This window comes from Taudactylus pleione, unplaced genomic scaffold, assembly GCF_031769625.1.
Source record: "Taudactylus pleione unplaced genomic scaffold, aTauple2 ptg000071l, whole genome shotgun sequence".
NCBI lineage: Eukaryota > Metazoa > Chordata > Amphibia > Anura > Myobatrachidae > Taudactylus > Taudactylus pleione.
This window is the reverse complement of record NW_028284473.1, coordinates 794,168-810,716: the sequence shown is the minus strand read 5'-3', so window position 1 is coordinate 810,716 and position 16,549 is coordinate 794,168. Positions and strand designations below refer to the sequence as shown.

At 45.5% G+C, this 16,549-nt stretch overlaps 1 protein-coding gene across 27 annotated transcripts in view; it reads left to right on the top strand.

Moving 5' to 3' along the window:
* The first annotated feature begins 1,009 nt into the window (after positions 1 to 1,009).
* Positions 1,010 to 16,549, top strand: part of OBSCN (obscurin, cytoskeletal calmodulin and titin-interacting RhoGEF) — a 646,947-nt gene continuing 631,407 nt past the window's right edge. For 20 of the 27 annotated variants that reach the window (XM_088467488.1, XM_088467486.1, XM_088467498.1 and 17 more), the window contains exon 1: positions 1,010 to 1,315. The gene's annotated coding sequence lies outside the window, so the exon portion shown is untranslated. The remainder of the gene's footprint in view (positions 1,316 to 16,549) is intronic. The other 7 variants (XM_088467508.1, XM_088467505.1, XM_088467504.1 and 4 more) reach the window with 2 other exon arrangements.

Below are 16,549 nucleotides of genomic sequence, written 5' to 3'. Positions count from 1 at the left end.
ACTGTGTACCTGGGGGAAGAGGACATGTCGGGGGGGTCTGTAAGTGAGAAGCCCAGGAGCAGAGCATTGTGTACCTGGTGGAAGGGGTCATGTAGGAGGGTGTGTAAGTGGGAAGCCCAGGAACAGAGCATTGTGTACCTGGTGGAAGGGGACATGTTGGAGGGTGTGTAAGTGGGAAGCCCAGGAGCAGAGCATTGTGTACCTGGTGGAAGGGGTCATGTAGGAGGGTGTGTAAGTGGGAAGCCCAGGAGCAGAGCACTGTGTACCTGGTGGAATGGGACATGTCGGGGGGGTCTGTAAGTGAGAAGCTCAGGAACAGAGCATTGTGTACCTGGTGGAAGGGGACATGTTGGAGGATGTGTAAGTGGTAAGCCCCAGAGGGAGCATTGTGCACCTGGTGGAAGAGTCATGTTGAAGTTCCTGTACTGATATGATGCATAATGAAATACAATACATAGAAACTTGCAGACATAAACAATATATAATTATACACACATAGACATTCAGGCACAAAATAGTACTTTAAAAAGAAGGAAAATAAACATTTGCCAACCGATACAAAGGCAGCATAAAGTAATGAAATATACAGAGTAAAGTAAATAAAGAGCTTACACCCTACGTGTGATCTTGGTGAGATGAACATGTAATTCAATATTAATTGTTTTATAATTGGACGGTTTGTTGTACTGATGACACTTTGGTGCAGAGCAGCCAAGACCAGGGGCTGGGGGTGATCCATCTGTCACTCCTCGTGCCTGACCCGTGGACTGTACCTGACTCCAAATAAATACAGGAAGAAGAGACCCCCTGCACAGCCCCCACCCACCCCCCTCTCGCCTATATCCCTTCTATTTAGTACATCTACATATCTCCTTCCCTCACCGACCCTTTATCAAATGAAATGCCATCTCCACAGTAAGTGACACCAGGTCTATTTTGGATCTGGAACAGAGCAAAGCAGAGGACACCAGACACCCTCCCACCCGTCCACTCATCAGCTGGGGCTCTCTCCTCTACCCTTCATCTGACTTTTCTTTCTCCCTGGTGCTAGCGGAGAGGAGAAGCAGATATTTTGGGAGGGGGGATCAGCCTAAACTTAAAAAAAAAAATCCAAAACAAAAGAAAAACTTTCTCTCCATTGTCCCCAAATTGGATGTAAGCTATAGAAGGATCGTACAAAAAATCAAAGACCCACTACTCATTCCAAGGGACAAAACCAAGAATCTCAGGGGTCCCCATGAAAGGCTGGGGGGTCTCTACTGCTCTGGGAAAAGTTTGAAGACCCGATTGGAAAGGTTCCTGGAGTGGAGAAGAGGTACTGTCATTTCATGTTTGTTTTTTTTATTCGATCTATCTTTCTTGTTGGTTTTATTTTTTTACAACGATTTCAGTTATTACTACTACCCTGTGGGTGGGGCACCAGTGCGAACCAGCTGCCAGTATTATACATGGACATGCTATGTATTTGTATGCGTACCTCTAAGCTGCATACACACACAACGATTTTACCAACGATTTTATGAACGATTTTATGAACGATTTCTGTCAGATTATCTGTCAGATTTTTGAAAGAGTAATGAACGATTTTTTTGAACTACAAACGATTTTTGCATATTAACTTAATGAAAATCGTTGAGTTGACAAGTAGGACTGAACTACAAATGTGAACGCGCATGAACGATAATAGTTCATCGTTTGACTCAGAAAGTGAACGATTTTTTTCAAACGATTATCGTTAAACGATATCGTTTAACAATAATCGTTGCAAAAATCGTTGCGTGTGTATGCAGCTTAACATTCACACTCTCTTTCAAACTTTATTTTTGTTTGGATAAATAGCGGATGTTTTGCGCCACAATAGTGTTACGATGGCTGACACACTTGCATTCCAGCATTATTGCTGCAAAGGACTTTGACTTGTTACAGTCTAGTGCTAAATCTGCATTTGCTGGAGGTGACTTTACCTGCATAGCGTTACAAGAAGTACAGAATAATAATGGCGTGGAAGCGTGTGTGTGTGACGTGTTCCAAAGTTCTCACAGGAATCTGTGATTGTTGGTTTCCTATAATGGTACCATTAGTAAGAAATATAAATCTATTGCTCAAAGTTTTTAGAATTAAAAATATTTAAACTACAGATGTGATTAAGGTGTAGAATACAAAAATAGCACAATGTATTTTCTGTCCAAATTCCTCTGGTGTACATGTGACCAAAAATAATGTCTATTATGGGCGGCCACCTGTATGTGTGTACGGTTGTTGGCTCGCCATGCGCTATCAGTGCCCGATGTGATGTGATCATGTGACCGCTGACAGGTAACTCTCTCTTATAAGAAGGGACAAAATGCTTTTCTGCTGATTTTTAGCTGGAGAAAGAATTCATATTTATCAGAAAAGTGCGGATTAAAAGCTGATTTCTCCGCCTTTTTATCGCGCTCATATTCCTGCAGCCCCAGGTCACTTCTCTCATCTTTTGTTCAAAACATAACGCTGACAGGAGCTGATTGGGTGGTACTTTATTTCTCTCCAAGCTTTGATAAATCTCCCCATAATATGTAACCACATATACTGTCATTATATAGCTCTGTGTGCTTTATAACTTAATTTTGCTACTGCTGTCTACGTGGAGCCCCATCGTGGGCTGTCAGGGGTTGGAGACCCTGGGTCGTCTGCTCTAGGTGGCTGATCTCAGTGTCAATCTCCGAGCCCTTTAGGCTGCACTTCTACAAATGGCGATGTCGGGAGATGGAGACAGACAGCTGGGGCTATTTTAGGCCGCACAGCTCAGGGGAGAGCGACGTGTACACTGGGCAGCCTGGTGACAACTGATAAATCCGTCACTCCCTGAGCTTTCTGCTTACGGAGGCTGATAAACATGGACATTAGCTGCAGGAGAGTCACGGTGGCCAGCTCGCAATCTGGGAGGAGCCCCACTGTGGTATGGAGGGAATGTCACCCATTCGGACAATTTCCATCTCTGTGGAGCTCATACAAAGCGCTTACAAAAAAATATATATATCCACCTCGTACCTCCTAGTCACACAAAGGGTTAAAGTCCAAATAGAGCTCTGCTGGTCTTACCAAGAAGTTCCTGTGTTTTCTATAGTTTCCTATTATTAAAAGGCTTCAGAGGTCCTCAGATTGACGTCACTAGTGAGGATTGCTGCCTATAGTTGCTTTATTGCATAGGTCAGAGGTTCCCAAACACAGTCCTCAAGGCCCCCTAACAGTCCAGGTGTTAAGGATATCCATACAGGTGACTTAATTTACCTCAATTTGATTTAAACACCTGTGCTTTCCCATCTCTACAACCTGAACTGTTGGGGTGCTTCGAGGGCCGCGTTTGGGAACTTCTGGCTTTGGTTCTCAATCTCTGTCTTCAGGACCCCAACCAGCGCATGTTTTCCAGGCCTCCTCACAGAATCGCAATAATTAGCTCCACCTGTGGATTTTTTAGAATGTGTCAGTGAGTAATAAGTACACCTGTGCATCTCCTAGGTGACCTGGGAAACATGAACTGTTTGGGGTTCTGAGGACCGAGTTTAAGGACCACTGCTTTGTTTATTGTATCTGAAATGCTAAAAAAAAAAAAAAACAGAGGGCGGCTTTGTGAACCGAACACTAATAGGAGCTTATTTATCCAAAAATGTCAGTTCCCATAATATTTTATTACATGGGGTATTTTATTCAGTCGCAACTGTGAAATAAGCCCTAAATACCAAGGTCAGGACTTGGCGGCCATAGATAATGCCATTATAGCCTATAGGCCAGAGCAGGGGCATAACTAGCTTTTGAAGGCCCCATAGCAAAAGTTTATATGTACCACCCAATGGTGAAAAATGTATATAACACATGTAACTCTGACAAGGTAGATGGGCCCCATCCCAGCTGCACCTCTTGCAACTATGATAGTTACGCCTACGGGCCATAGGTTCCCAAACTCGGTCCTCCAGGCAGCCTAATGGTTTAAGTTTTAAGGATGACCGTGCTTGGGCACAGGTGACTTAATTAGTGCCTCAGTCATTTGATTTAACCATCTATGCTCAACCATGGATTTCTTTAAAACCTGGACCGTTAGGTTGCTTTGAGGACAGAGTTTCTGTTCCTCTGCTATAGGCTATATTTTTGCTAAATTTGATGGAGAAGGATCGTAATAACCCCTCTCCGGTACAGTAGCCTTGCATATACGCTGACTGGTGGTCGTACATGTGCGTTAAGCAGACGGAGTCAGACCCCAGAAGTAAACTTTAATTTTTACTCTTCTCCTGGATGGCCTCATATCCGTGCCCATGTCCTGTCCTGAGCCCCTTCATAAATAGCCCCAGGTAAAAATATGACATGTTTTATTTTTCAGGGCAAATATTAAAAAAACAGGTAATTTAACATGTTAACACCAGGCAGATGTCTTAGGCAGCAAGTTCTGTGGGCAGCAAATAGAAGAAACTGAAGTTTCTTTATACAAAATCAAAGTTTGTGGTTTATATCTTGTTGGTAGTGGGTGGCACAGTGGATAGCACTGTTGCCTCACAGTGCTGGGTCCATGAGTTAAGATACAAGCAGGGCCCTATATATGCGGGCTTTGTATGTTATCCCTGTGTTTGTGAGTTTCCCCCAGGTACTCCAGTTTGCTCCCACACTCTGAAAACATACTGATGATGTGGACAGTTCTGGATTCTCAGTACAGTGCTATGTAACACGGTGGTGCTGTACAACTATATTACAGGTTGAGTCTCCCATATCCAAATATTCCGAAATACGGAATATTTTTAGCATGACTGAAATAGTGAAATCTTTGATTTTTGATGGTTCAATGTACATAAACTTTGTTTAAGGCACAAAATTATTAAAAATACAGTATACAATGACCTATAGGCTGTGTGTATAAAGTGTATATGACATATAATAAATGAATTTCATGTATCTACACAAACTTTGTTTGAGCCACAAAATTATTGGAAATATTGTATAATATTACCCGCAGGCTGTGTGTATGAGGTGTATATGAATTAGGGGTGAGCGGGTTCGGATTTCTGAAATCCGAACCCCCCCGAGCCCCCCCGATCCGAGTCCGATCCGAGTCAGGCTCGACTTTTCCCGCCTGACTCGGATCTGAAATCGAGGCAAAACGTCATCATCCCGCCTTCCGAGTCTCGCGGGTTTTGGATCCTATATAAGGTACCCGCGTCGGCGCCATTTTCTCACTCGGCTGTGGACAGTGAAGAGGGAGGGTGGGAGTTAGGGCTGTGTAGTGTAGTGTAGTGTAGTGTAGTGTAGTGCTGCTGTTGTCCACTACTTCAAAGTCCATAGGGGCTGGCTGTGTTGTGCTGTGCTGCTGTTGTTAATAGGGGCTGTGTCCACTACTTCAAAGTCCATAGGGGCTGGCTGGACTGTGTTGTGCAGTCAGTTCTCCATAGGGGCTGTGTCCACTCCAAAGTCCTGTGCAGTGTCCCAGTCCTAAAGGAGTGCTGTAGTGTTGTCCAGGGGGTGCTCTGTCCATCAGGGGTGCTCCCCCCAAGTGCTAAAAAAATAATATATTTTCTGTGTTTGTGAATTGTGTGTGCAGTAGCCGCACGTGCATCAACAAAGTAGTGCCAAGCGTGCGCCTGTGTCATAAGTAAAGGGCCGGCTGGCTTGACCGTTAAAGGGTGCTGTAACCCCCGAAAGTACACTCCAGTCCAAACCAAAAAAAAATTATTTTCTGTGTTTGTGAATTGTGTGCGCAGTAGCCGCACGTGCATCAACAAAGTAGTGCCAAGCGTGCGCCTGTGTCATAAGTAAAGGGCCGGCTGGCTTGACCGTTAAGGGTGCTGTAACCCCCGAAAGTACACTCCAGTCCAAACCAAAAAAAAAATTATTTTCTGTGTTTGTGAATTGTGTGCGCAGTAGCCGCACGTGCATCAACAAAGTAGTGCCAAGCGTGCGCCTGTGTCATAAGTAAAGGGCCGACTGGCTTGACCGTTAAGGGTGCTGTAACCCCCGAAAGTACACTCCAGTCCAAACCAAAAAAAAAATAATTTTCTGTGTTTGTGAATTGTGTGCGCAGTAGCCGCACGTGCATCAACAAAGTAGTGCCAAGCGTGCACCTGTGTCATAAGTAAAGGGCCGGCTGGCTTGACCGTTAAGGGTGCTGTAACCCCCGAAAGTACACTCCAGTCCAAACCAAAAAAAAAATTATTTTCTGTGTTTGTGAATTGTGTGCGCAGTAGCCGCACGTGCATCAACAAAGTAGTGCCAAGCGTGCGCCTGTGTCATAAGTAAAGGGCCGGCTGGCTTGACCGTTAAGGGTGCTGTAACCCCCGAAAGTACACTCCAGTCCAAACCAAAAAAAAATTATTTTCTGTGTTTGTGAATTGTGTGCGCAGTAGCCGCACGTGCATCAACAAAGTAGTGCCAAGCGTGCGCCTGTGTCATAAGTAAAGGGCCGGCTGGCTTGACCGTTAAAGGGTGCTGTAACCCCCGAAAGTACACTCCAGTCCAAACCAAAAAAAAAATTATTTTCTGTGTTTGTGAATTGTGTGCGCAGTAGCCGCACGTGCATCAACAAAGTAGTGCCAAGCGTGCGCCTGTGTCATAAGTAAAGGGCCGGCTGGCTTGACCGTTAAGGGTGCTGTAACCCCCGAAAGTACACTCCAGTCCAAACCAAAAAAAAAATTATTTTCTGTGTTTGTGAATTGTGTGCGCAGTAGCCGCACGTGCATCAACAAAGTAGTGCCAAGCGTGCACCTGTGTCATAAGTAAAGGGCCGGCTGGCTTGACCGTTAAGGGTGCTGTAACCCCCGAAAGTACACTCCAGTCCAAACCAAAAAAAAAATTATTTTCTGTGTTTGTGAATTGTGTGCGCAGTAGCCGCACGTGCATCAACAAAGTAGTGCCAAGCGTGCGCCTGTGTCATAAGTAAAGGGCCGGCTGGCTTGACCGTTAAAGGGTGCTGTAACCCCCGAAAGTACACTCCAGTCCAAACCAAAAAAAAATTATTTTCTGTGTTTGTGAATTGTGTGCGCAGTAGCCGCACGTGCATCAACAAAGTAGTGCCAAGCGTGCGCCTGTGTCATAAGTAAAGGGCCGGCTGGCTTGACCGTTAAGGGTGCTGTAACCCCCGAAAGTACACTCCAGTCCAAACCAAAAAAAAAATTATTTTCTGTGTTTGTGAATTGTGTGCGCAGTAGCCGCACGTGCATCAACAAAGTAGTGCCAAGCGTGCGCCTGTGTCATAAGTAAAGGGCCGGCTGGCTTGACCGTTAAAGGGTGCTGTAACCCCCGAAAGTACACTCCAGTCCAAACCAAAAAAAAATTATTTTCTGTGTTTGTGAATTGTGTGCGCAGTAGCCGCACGTGCATCAACAAAGTAGTGCCAAGCGTGCGCCTGTGTCATAAGTAAAGGGCCGGCTGGCTTGACCGTTAAGGGTGCTGTAACCCCCGAAAGTACACTCCAGTCCAAACCAAAAAAAAAATAATTTTCTGTGTTTGTGAATTGTGTGCGCAGTAGCCGCACGTGCATCAACAAAGTAGTGCCAAGCGTGCGCCTGTGTCATAAGTAAAGGGCCGGCTGGCTTGACCGTTAAAGGGTGCTGTAACCCCCGAAAGTACACTCCAGTCCAAACCAAAAAAAAATTATTTTCTGTGTTTGTGAATTGTGTGCGCAGTAGCCGCACGTGCATCAACAAAGTAGTGCCAAGCGTGCGCCTGTGTCATAAGTAAAGGGCCGGCTGGCTTGACCGTTAAGGGTGCTGTAACCCCCGAAAGTACACTCCAGTCCAAACCAAAAAAAAATTTATTTTCTGTGTTTGTGAATTGTGTGCGCAGTAGCCGCACGTGCATCAACAAAGTAGTGCCAAGCGTGCGCCTGTGTCATAAGTAAAGGGCCGGCTGGCTTGACCGTTAAAGGGTGCTGTAACCCCCAAAGTACACTCCAGTCCAAACCAAAAAAAAAATTATTTTCTGTGTTTGTGAATTGTGTGCGCAGTAGCCGCACGTGCATCAACAAAGTAGTGCCAAGCGTGCGCCTGTGTCATAAGTAAAGGGCCGGCTGGCTTGACCGTTAAAGGGTGCTGTAACCCCCGAAAGTACACTCCAGTCCAAACCAAAAAAAAATTATTTTCTGTGTTTGTGAATTGTGTGCGCAGTAGCCGCACGTGCATCAACAAAGTAGTGCCAAGCGTGCGCCTGTGTCATAAGTAAAGGGCCGTCTGGCTTGACCGTTAAGGGTGCTGTAACCCCCGAAAGTACACTCCAGTCCAAACCAAAAAAAAAATTATTTTCTGTGTTTGTGAATTGTGTGCGCAGTAGCCGCACGTGCATCAACAAAGTAGTGCCAAGCGTGCGCCTGTGTCATAAGTAAAGGGCCGGCTGGCTTGACCGTTAAAGGGTGCTGTAACCCCCGAAAGTACACTCCAGTCCAAACCAAAAAAAAATTATTTTCTGTGTTTGTGAATTGTGTGCGCAGTAGCCGCACGTGCATCAACAAAGTAGTGCCAAGCGTGCGCCTGTGTCATAAGTAAAGGGCCGGCTGGCTTGACCGTTAAAGGGTGCTGTAACCCACAAAGTACACTCCAGTCCAAACCCAAAAAAAAATTATTTTCTGTGTTTAGCCGCACGTATATATCAAATCGATATAACATAAATGGAGGACCAAACTTTCTCCGATAAAAATAAAATAGAGAAAGATCAAGAACCACTTCCTCCTAGTGCTGAAGCTGCTGCCACTAGTCATGACATAGACGATAACATGCCATCAACGTCGTCTGCCAAGGCCGATGCCCAATGTCATAGTAGAGGGCACATACAATCCCAAATGGCAAAGTTCAGGAAAATGACCTTGAAAAAGACATTTAAATCAGCTGAAGAGAAACGTAAACTTGCCAATATGCCATTTACGACACGGAGTGGCAAGGAACGGCTAAGGTCGATCCCTAGTATGTTCATGACTAGTGGTTCAGCTTCACATGACGATGGAAGCCCTCCTCCCACTAAAAAAATCAAAAGAGTTAAGCTGGCAAAAGCACAGCGAAGAACTGTGCTTTCTAAGAAGATATCACAAATCCCCAAGGAGAGTCCAAGTGTGGTGGTGGTTGCGATGCCTGACCTTCCCAGCACTGGACGGGAAGAGGTGGCTCTTTCCACCATTTGCACGCCCCCTGCAAGTGCTGAAAGGAGCACCCACAGTCCACTTGCTGATATGCAAATTGAAGATGTCACTGTTGAAGTACAACAGGATGAGGATACTGGTGTAGCTGGCGCTGAGGAGGAAGTTGGCGAGGAGGATTCTGATGGTGATGTGGTTTGTTTAAATCAGGCTCCGGGGGAGACAGTTGTTGTCCGTGGGATGAAAAAGCCCATCACGGTCATGCCTGGGCAGAAGACCAAACATTCCACCTCTTTGGTCTGGCAATATTTCTATCCAAATCCGGACAACAACTGTCTTGCCATATGTACCATATGTAAAGGTGAAATAAGTAGGGGTAGGGACGTCAACCACCTAGGAACATCCTCCCTTATACGGCACCTGCAGCGCGTTCATAAAAAGTTACTGTCAAGTTCAGAAACTTTGGCTAAGACCGTAAGCAGTCCAGGGACACCTAAATCCCGTTGTCCTGTTGTATCCAAGCGCCTGCAAACCACACCGTCAACTCCCTCCTCGTCAATTTCCTCCTTAGTTAGGATCGGAAGTAGTCCTGCAGGCCATGTCACTGGCATGACTGACTCTCCTATCCGGGATTCCTCCGGAGGATCCTGCATTGCTATGCCTTCTGCTGCCGCTGCTGCTGTTGCTGCTGCTGGGAGTCGTTCATCATCCCAGAGAGGAAGTAGGAACACCACTACTTTTACTAAACAATTGACCCTCCAACAGTCCTTAGCGAGGAGGATGAAGTACGACAGCAGTCATCCTGAAGCAAAACGTATAACTGAGGCCTTGACTGCTATGTTGGTGTTAGACGTGCGTCCGGTATCCGCCATTAGTGCAGTGGGATTTAGACAATTGATGGAGGTAGTGTGTCCCCGGTTCCAAATCCCGTCTAGATTCCACTTCACTAGGCAGGCGATACCGAGACTGTACAGAAACGTCAGAAAAAGTGTCCTCAGTGTCCTGAAAAATGCCGTTGTACACAATGTCCACTTAACCACGGACATGTGGACAAGTGGAACAGGGCAGACTAAGGACTATATGACTGTGACAGCCCACTGGGTAGATGTATCACCTTACGCAGCAACAGCAGCAGCGTCACCAGTAGCAGCATCTCAGAAATGCCAGCTCGTTACAAGGCAGGCTACGCTGTGTATCACCGGTTTCAGTAAGAGGCACACCGCCGACAACCTCTTAGAGAAACTGAGGGAAATCATCGCCCAGTGGCTTACCCCACTTAGACTCTCCTGGGGATTTGTGATATCTGACAACGCCACCAATATTGTGCGGGCATTACATCTGGGCAAATTCCAGCACGTCCCATGTTTTGCTCACACAATAAACTTGGTGGTGCAGAATTTTCTGAAAAGCGACAGGGGCGTGCAGGAGACGCTTTGGGTGGCCCGAAAAATTTCTGGCCACTTTCACCATTCAGCGACTGCGTGCCGAAGACTGGAGCGCCAGCAAACACTCTTGAACCTGCCCCGCCATCACCTGAAGCAAGAGGTTGTGACGCGGTGGAACTCAACCCTCTATATGCTTCAGAGGATGGAGGAGCAGCAAAAGGCCATACAAGCCTATACATCCGCCTATGACATAGGCAAAGGAGGGGGTATGCACCTGACTCAAGCGCAGTGGAGAATGATTTCCGTGTTGTGCAAGGTTCTCCAGCCCTTCGAACTTGCCACACGTGAAGTCAGTTCAGACACTGCCAGCTTGAGTCAGGTCATTCCCCTCATCAGGCTTTTGCAGAAGCAGCTGGAGAAAGTGAAGGAGGAGCTAAGACGGAGCGATTCCGCTCGGCATGTGGGACTTGTGGATGAAGCCCTTCATTCGCTTTGCCAGGATTCCAGGGTGGTCAATCTGTTGAAATCAGACCACTACGTTTTGGCCACCGTGCTCGATCCTAGGTTTAAAGCCTATGTGGTGTCTCTCTTTCCGGCCGACACAAGCCTGCAGAGGTGCAAAGACCTGCTGGTGAACACACTGTCAGCTGAAGCGGAACGTGACACGTCAACGGCTCCTTCTTCATTTTCTCCTGCAACTGGGGCTGCCAGGAAAAAACTTAGGTATCCTAAGCAACCCGCTGGCGGTGATGCAGGGCAGGCAGGACCAAGTTTGGACATCTGGTCCGGACTGAAGGACCTGGCAACAATTTCTGACATGTCTACTGTCACTGCATATGATACTGTCACCATTGACAGAATGGTGGAGGATTACATCGGTGACAGCATCCAAGTAGGCATGGCAGACAGTCCATACCTGTACTGGCAGGAAAAAGAGGCAATTTGGAGGCCCCTGTACAAACTGGCTCTATTTTACCTGAGTTGCCCCCCCTCCAGTGTGTACTCCGAAAGAGTGTTTAGTGCAGCCGGGAACCTTGTCAGCGAAAGGCGTAGGAGGTTGCTTCCACAGAATGTGGAGAAGATGATGTTCATCAAAATGAATTATCAGCTCTTCCAGGGAGACCAGCCTCCAGAAGGTACAGAGGGACCTGTGGTGGTGGATTCAAGTGAGGACGAGTTAATACTTTGTGAGGATGAGGATGTACACACTGAAGAGGGTGAGGAATCGGTGGATGAGGAGGATGAGGATGACATCTTGCCTCCATAGAGCCAGTTTGTGCAGGGACACATTAATTGCCAGCTTGTTTTGTGGGGGCCCAAACGAACCAATCATTTCAGCCACAGTTGTGTGGCAGACCCTGGCGCTGAAATGATTGGTTTGTTAAAGTGTGCATGTCCTGTTTATACAACATAAGGGTGGGTGGGAGGGCCCAAGGACAATTCCATCTTGCACCTCTTTTTTTTCTTTGCATTATGTACAGTTTGGGGCCTAGTTTTTCAAACTGCCATCCTGTCTGCCACTGCAGTTTCACGTCTAGATGGGTCACGTGTTTGTGCCGCCCACTCGTGTCGCTTAGCATAGTCATCCAGCTACCTCGGTGCAACGTTTTGGACATAAAAACACTATTGTGAGGTGTGAGGTGTTCAGAATAGACTGGAAATGAGTGGAAATTAAGGTTATTGAGGTTAATAATAGCATAGGAGCAGAAAAACCTACAAATTCTGTGATTTTAGCTGTTTTTATGCTTTTTTAAAAAAAAATACAGATCCAAAACACAAAACCCAGAACCCAAAACACGGAAGGGTGGTTTTGGCAAAACCAATCCAGATCCAAAACACGAAGAAAGATCCAGATCCAAAACCAAAACACAAAACACGAAAAGTGGCCGGTGCACACCCCTAATATGAATCATAAATGCTTTCTGTGTTTAGATTTGGGCCCTATTCCTAAGACATTTCAGTATGGGATGCAATTATTCCAAAATACGGAATATTCCGATATCCAAAATACCCCTGGTCCCAAGCATTTTGTATATGGGAGACTCAACCTGTATTATAATATGCTAACAATTTGTAATGTTTTTCTTTTAAAGTGCACACCGATGTATACAAATGTTTGTTAGTTTGGGGAATGGGAGAAGCGAACGCCATTACAGTCGCCGCCTTACGCAGCAGAATTACCAGGCACACCCCTTGCCCTCTGCTTAGAATAAAGTGATTGCTCCTGATGTTCATGACTGATTTTCCAATAGCACTATGTGTAGTTTTGAGTTATTGCATAGGACCATAGGTTCTCAAACTCTGTCCTCAGGACTCCAAACAGGTCATGTTTTCCAGGTCTCCTCACAGCATCACATGTGACATAATTAGCTTCACCTGTAGGTCTTTTAAAATGTGTCAGTGATTAATGAATGCACCTGCAAAGTGACTTGGAAAACGTGAACTGTGTGGGGTCCTGAGGACCGAGTTTGGGTTATTGCAACTGGAAAATGAGTGAGGATAAATGGGGGCAGAACATTTAGGCTGTGAACACACCTAAAGATTTATCTGTCCAAACTGTCTGGTGGGAAGGAAAATCTAGTCCGTTTTCCAGTGTTTGGAAGCAAATTTTTATTCTTCTTTATTCCCATACATTACCAGATTGTACATCCCATCAGAAAGATAAAACTTTATGGTTGTGGATAGATCCCCTTCCGTAGATGTACCCTGACGTCATCAGCTACTGTCCAACGTCATTCCCTACCATCCACGTGGACATAGAAGGGGAATATAATCCTGTGGTGAGTGAAGCAGTTTCTATCTTGGTGGACTTTTTGGCATACTTGCCGACATTATATATCTCCTCTCCGGGAGAGGACCTGGGAGGAGATCCTGTTGATTACTTTGGGGGGCAGGGCTGGAGTCTATATGTAATTAGGCCCCGACCCACCATAGGGAAACGCTGTGATTAGTGGGTCCACGGGTAGGGGAGTGGGGCTAAATGACGCGATTTGTGTCATTTTAGCCCCGCCCCCTACTTGCGGACCCAAAAATTCCTGGTAAAATTTCGCCATCCTGCCAACTTAACTAGAAAGCTGGCGGGATGCGGGAGATATGCCTACTCTTCCGGGGTTGCGGGGGGGCTACCCGAAAAATCGGGAGCTTCCAGCGATTTTCAGGATACTAGGCATATGCTTTTTGGGCATGGAACCACACTTCCGCCCTCACTCTACATCTCTTCCAGGTACAAATACTGAAGGGGATGTGTACACAACCAAATCTTTAGCTGTGTACACAGCATTGCACAACGTGGAAAAGGGTTTTGATAGCGGGCTGTGGCCCCCATTTATTAACGAGTTTTATCACTAAAACTAGTGATAAATATCACTGTGTATGATAAATGGAGCTCCAGCCAATCAGCTCCCAACTGTCACTGTGTATGATAAATGGAGCTCCAGCCAATCAGCTCCCAACTGTCACTGTGTATGATAATGGTGCTCCAGCCAATCAGCTCCCAACTGTCATTTTTCTAACAGTTGATAGTTGGGAGCTGATTGGCTGGATCACCATTATCATACACAGTGACAGTTGGGAGCTGATTGGCTGGAGCTCCATTTATCATACACAGTGACAGTTGGGAGCTGATTGGCTGGAGCACCATTATCATACACAGTGACAGTTGTGAGTCGATTGGCTGGAGCACCATTTATCATACACCGTGACAGTTGGGAGCTGATTGGCTGGAGCACCATTTATCATACACAGTGACAGTTGGGAGCTGAATGGCTGGAGCACCATTTATCATACACAGTGACAGTTGGGAGCTGATTGGCTGGAGCTCCATTTATCATACACAGTGACAGTTGGGAGCTGATTGGCTGGAGCACCATTATCATACACAGTGACAGTTGTGAGTCGATTGGCTGGAGCACCATTATCATACACCGTGACAGTTGGGAGCTGATTGGCTGGAGCACCATTATCATACACAGTGACAGTTGGGAGCTGATTGGCTGGAGCTCCATTTATCATACACCGTGACAGTTAGGAGCTGATTGGCTGGAGCACCATTATCATACACTGTGACATTTATCACTCGTTTTGGTGATAAAACTCATTAGTAAATGAGGCCCTGTGTGTTTGTGTCACTGTGGCAGATAATTCGGGTTTTTGTCTACAATGGATTAGTGATACCTAATACCAATTCAAAGCACAGTCTTGTTCTTTGGCTTCTGACAGCTCTCCAGAGGCTGTGTGGAAATTCCCGTGTCCTGGCATGCTGAAAAGTACAACTAAGTACTGTACATTATAAACTAAGGGACAATATATAATCACTATACATGTGTTCAATTATATTTTGATAATATATATATATATATATATATATATATATATATTATCACTTATATTTGGTGGGTAGTGATGTCAATTGTGTGTCCTGACTAGTGGGAAAGTGCTCCATGACAGGGCATATACAGTGGTGGGCAAAATTGCCGACACTTTTTGAAATTAGATTTAATGTTTTTCAACTTTAAATGCTTATAAAAACTGTTACGCTTCACGCAGTGCAATGATTCATATATCAAATGAAAGGAAATGTAATGCTGAATTCAACACAATAAACAGAGGTCAAATTTTTTGCATTACAAGGGAAGTTATGCTACTTTCAGTCAGACAAAGAAGCACAGATGCGTGAGATTCAAGAAGCGGATTGTAGTCACAGCTACTACCAGCCAATCGGAATCGCCGTTCTGAGGACCAATCAGCTGTCGTTTAAACAGCATTTAGGGTAAAAATCCCTGTGTACTTATGATGTTACTGTCCTATCAGTATTTCGTTGGGTATCACTTATTTTTCAAGACAGCAGCACAGTCATGTGTCTTTGAGCCAACCAATGTTTGAAGCTCCTCCTTCTTTATTATGTGGTGCCATGAGACAATTATATCCTCAATTAATTGTCTTTTATTGGATGGACGCCTCAGATGTACCAGTTTTTTCAAACAGAACTACAACTGTTCTATGGGGTTCAGGTCTGGGCTTATCCTGGCCATCCCAGCACCTGTAAGTCATTCTCCGTGAACCACTGTTTGCATGTCCGTGCAGTGGGACAGGGAGCTGAATCCTGATGGGAAAAAAATGGGGCATTATCTGGAAAAAGATCCGTGATAGAAGGTAGAAGTTTTGGTTGTAGGATGGTGTCAATGTACTTTCTGCTGTTCAGTGTGCCATCTATGACATAACGGAGGCCTACAGCATCTGCTGTCATACATGCCCAGATCATAACACTTGTAGGATTCTTTGTTGTCGCTTGAATGCAATCTGGATGTACCTCTTCCCCGATGCAACGTCTCACATATTTTCTCCCATCACTGCCTAATATCGATATCTTAGTTTCATCACTCCATATCACTTGTTTCCACTGACCTTCTGTCCATGCAATGTGTTCTTTTGTCCACTGTATTAGTTTCTGCCACTGCTTTTTATTCAGCGATGGCTTTTTTCGGGGAATCCTACCTTTTAGGCCAACCTCCGTTAGTCTTCTCCGTACCGCTCTTGCACTGACAAAAACACCAGTTGCACTCAGGTCACTGCTAATAGCCGCAGATGAAATTCATCTGTCCCTGACGCAAATTTGTTTTATTCTCCTATCATCAGCAGCTGTTGTGCACTTTTTCCGGCCTTTTCCTTCTTTGTTTTGTATAGATTGTGTTTCCTGATAGCGTAAACAAAACTTTCGTACTCCTGATGTTGTCACATTCCCACCAACTTCTCTCACAATTGCTGCATACGAAAGACCATTTTCACGTAACACCACAATCCTGGATCTCTTCCTGGGTGACCAGTCACCACTTTGCCTGGACGACATTGTTGTATTTATTTTTTACACCGTCAATAGCGCTAAACAATACACACAAACATCCGACCGTAATTGCACTTCAGTAACCAACTTTATTCTACAAAATGAAACAGCCCAACTGACCTTTCCCACCTTTGTACATGACCTCGCACCTGCTCATAAACGACAGCTGATTGGTCCTCAGAACGACGATTCCGATTGGCTGGTAGTAGTATAACTTCCCTTGTAATGCAAATATTTAACCCT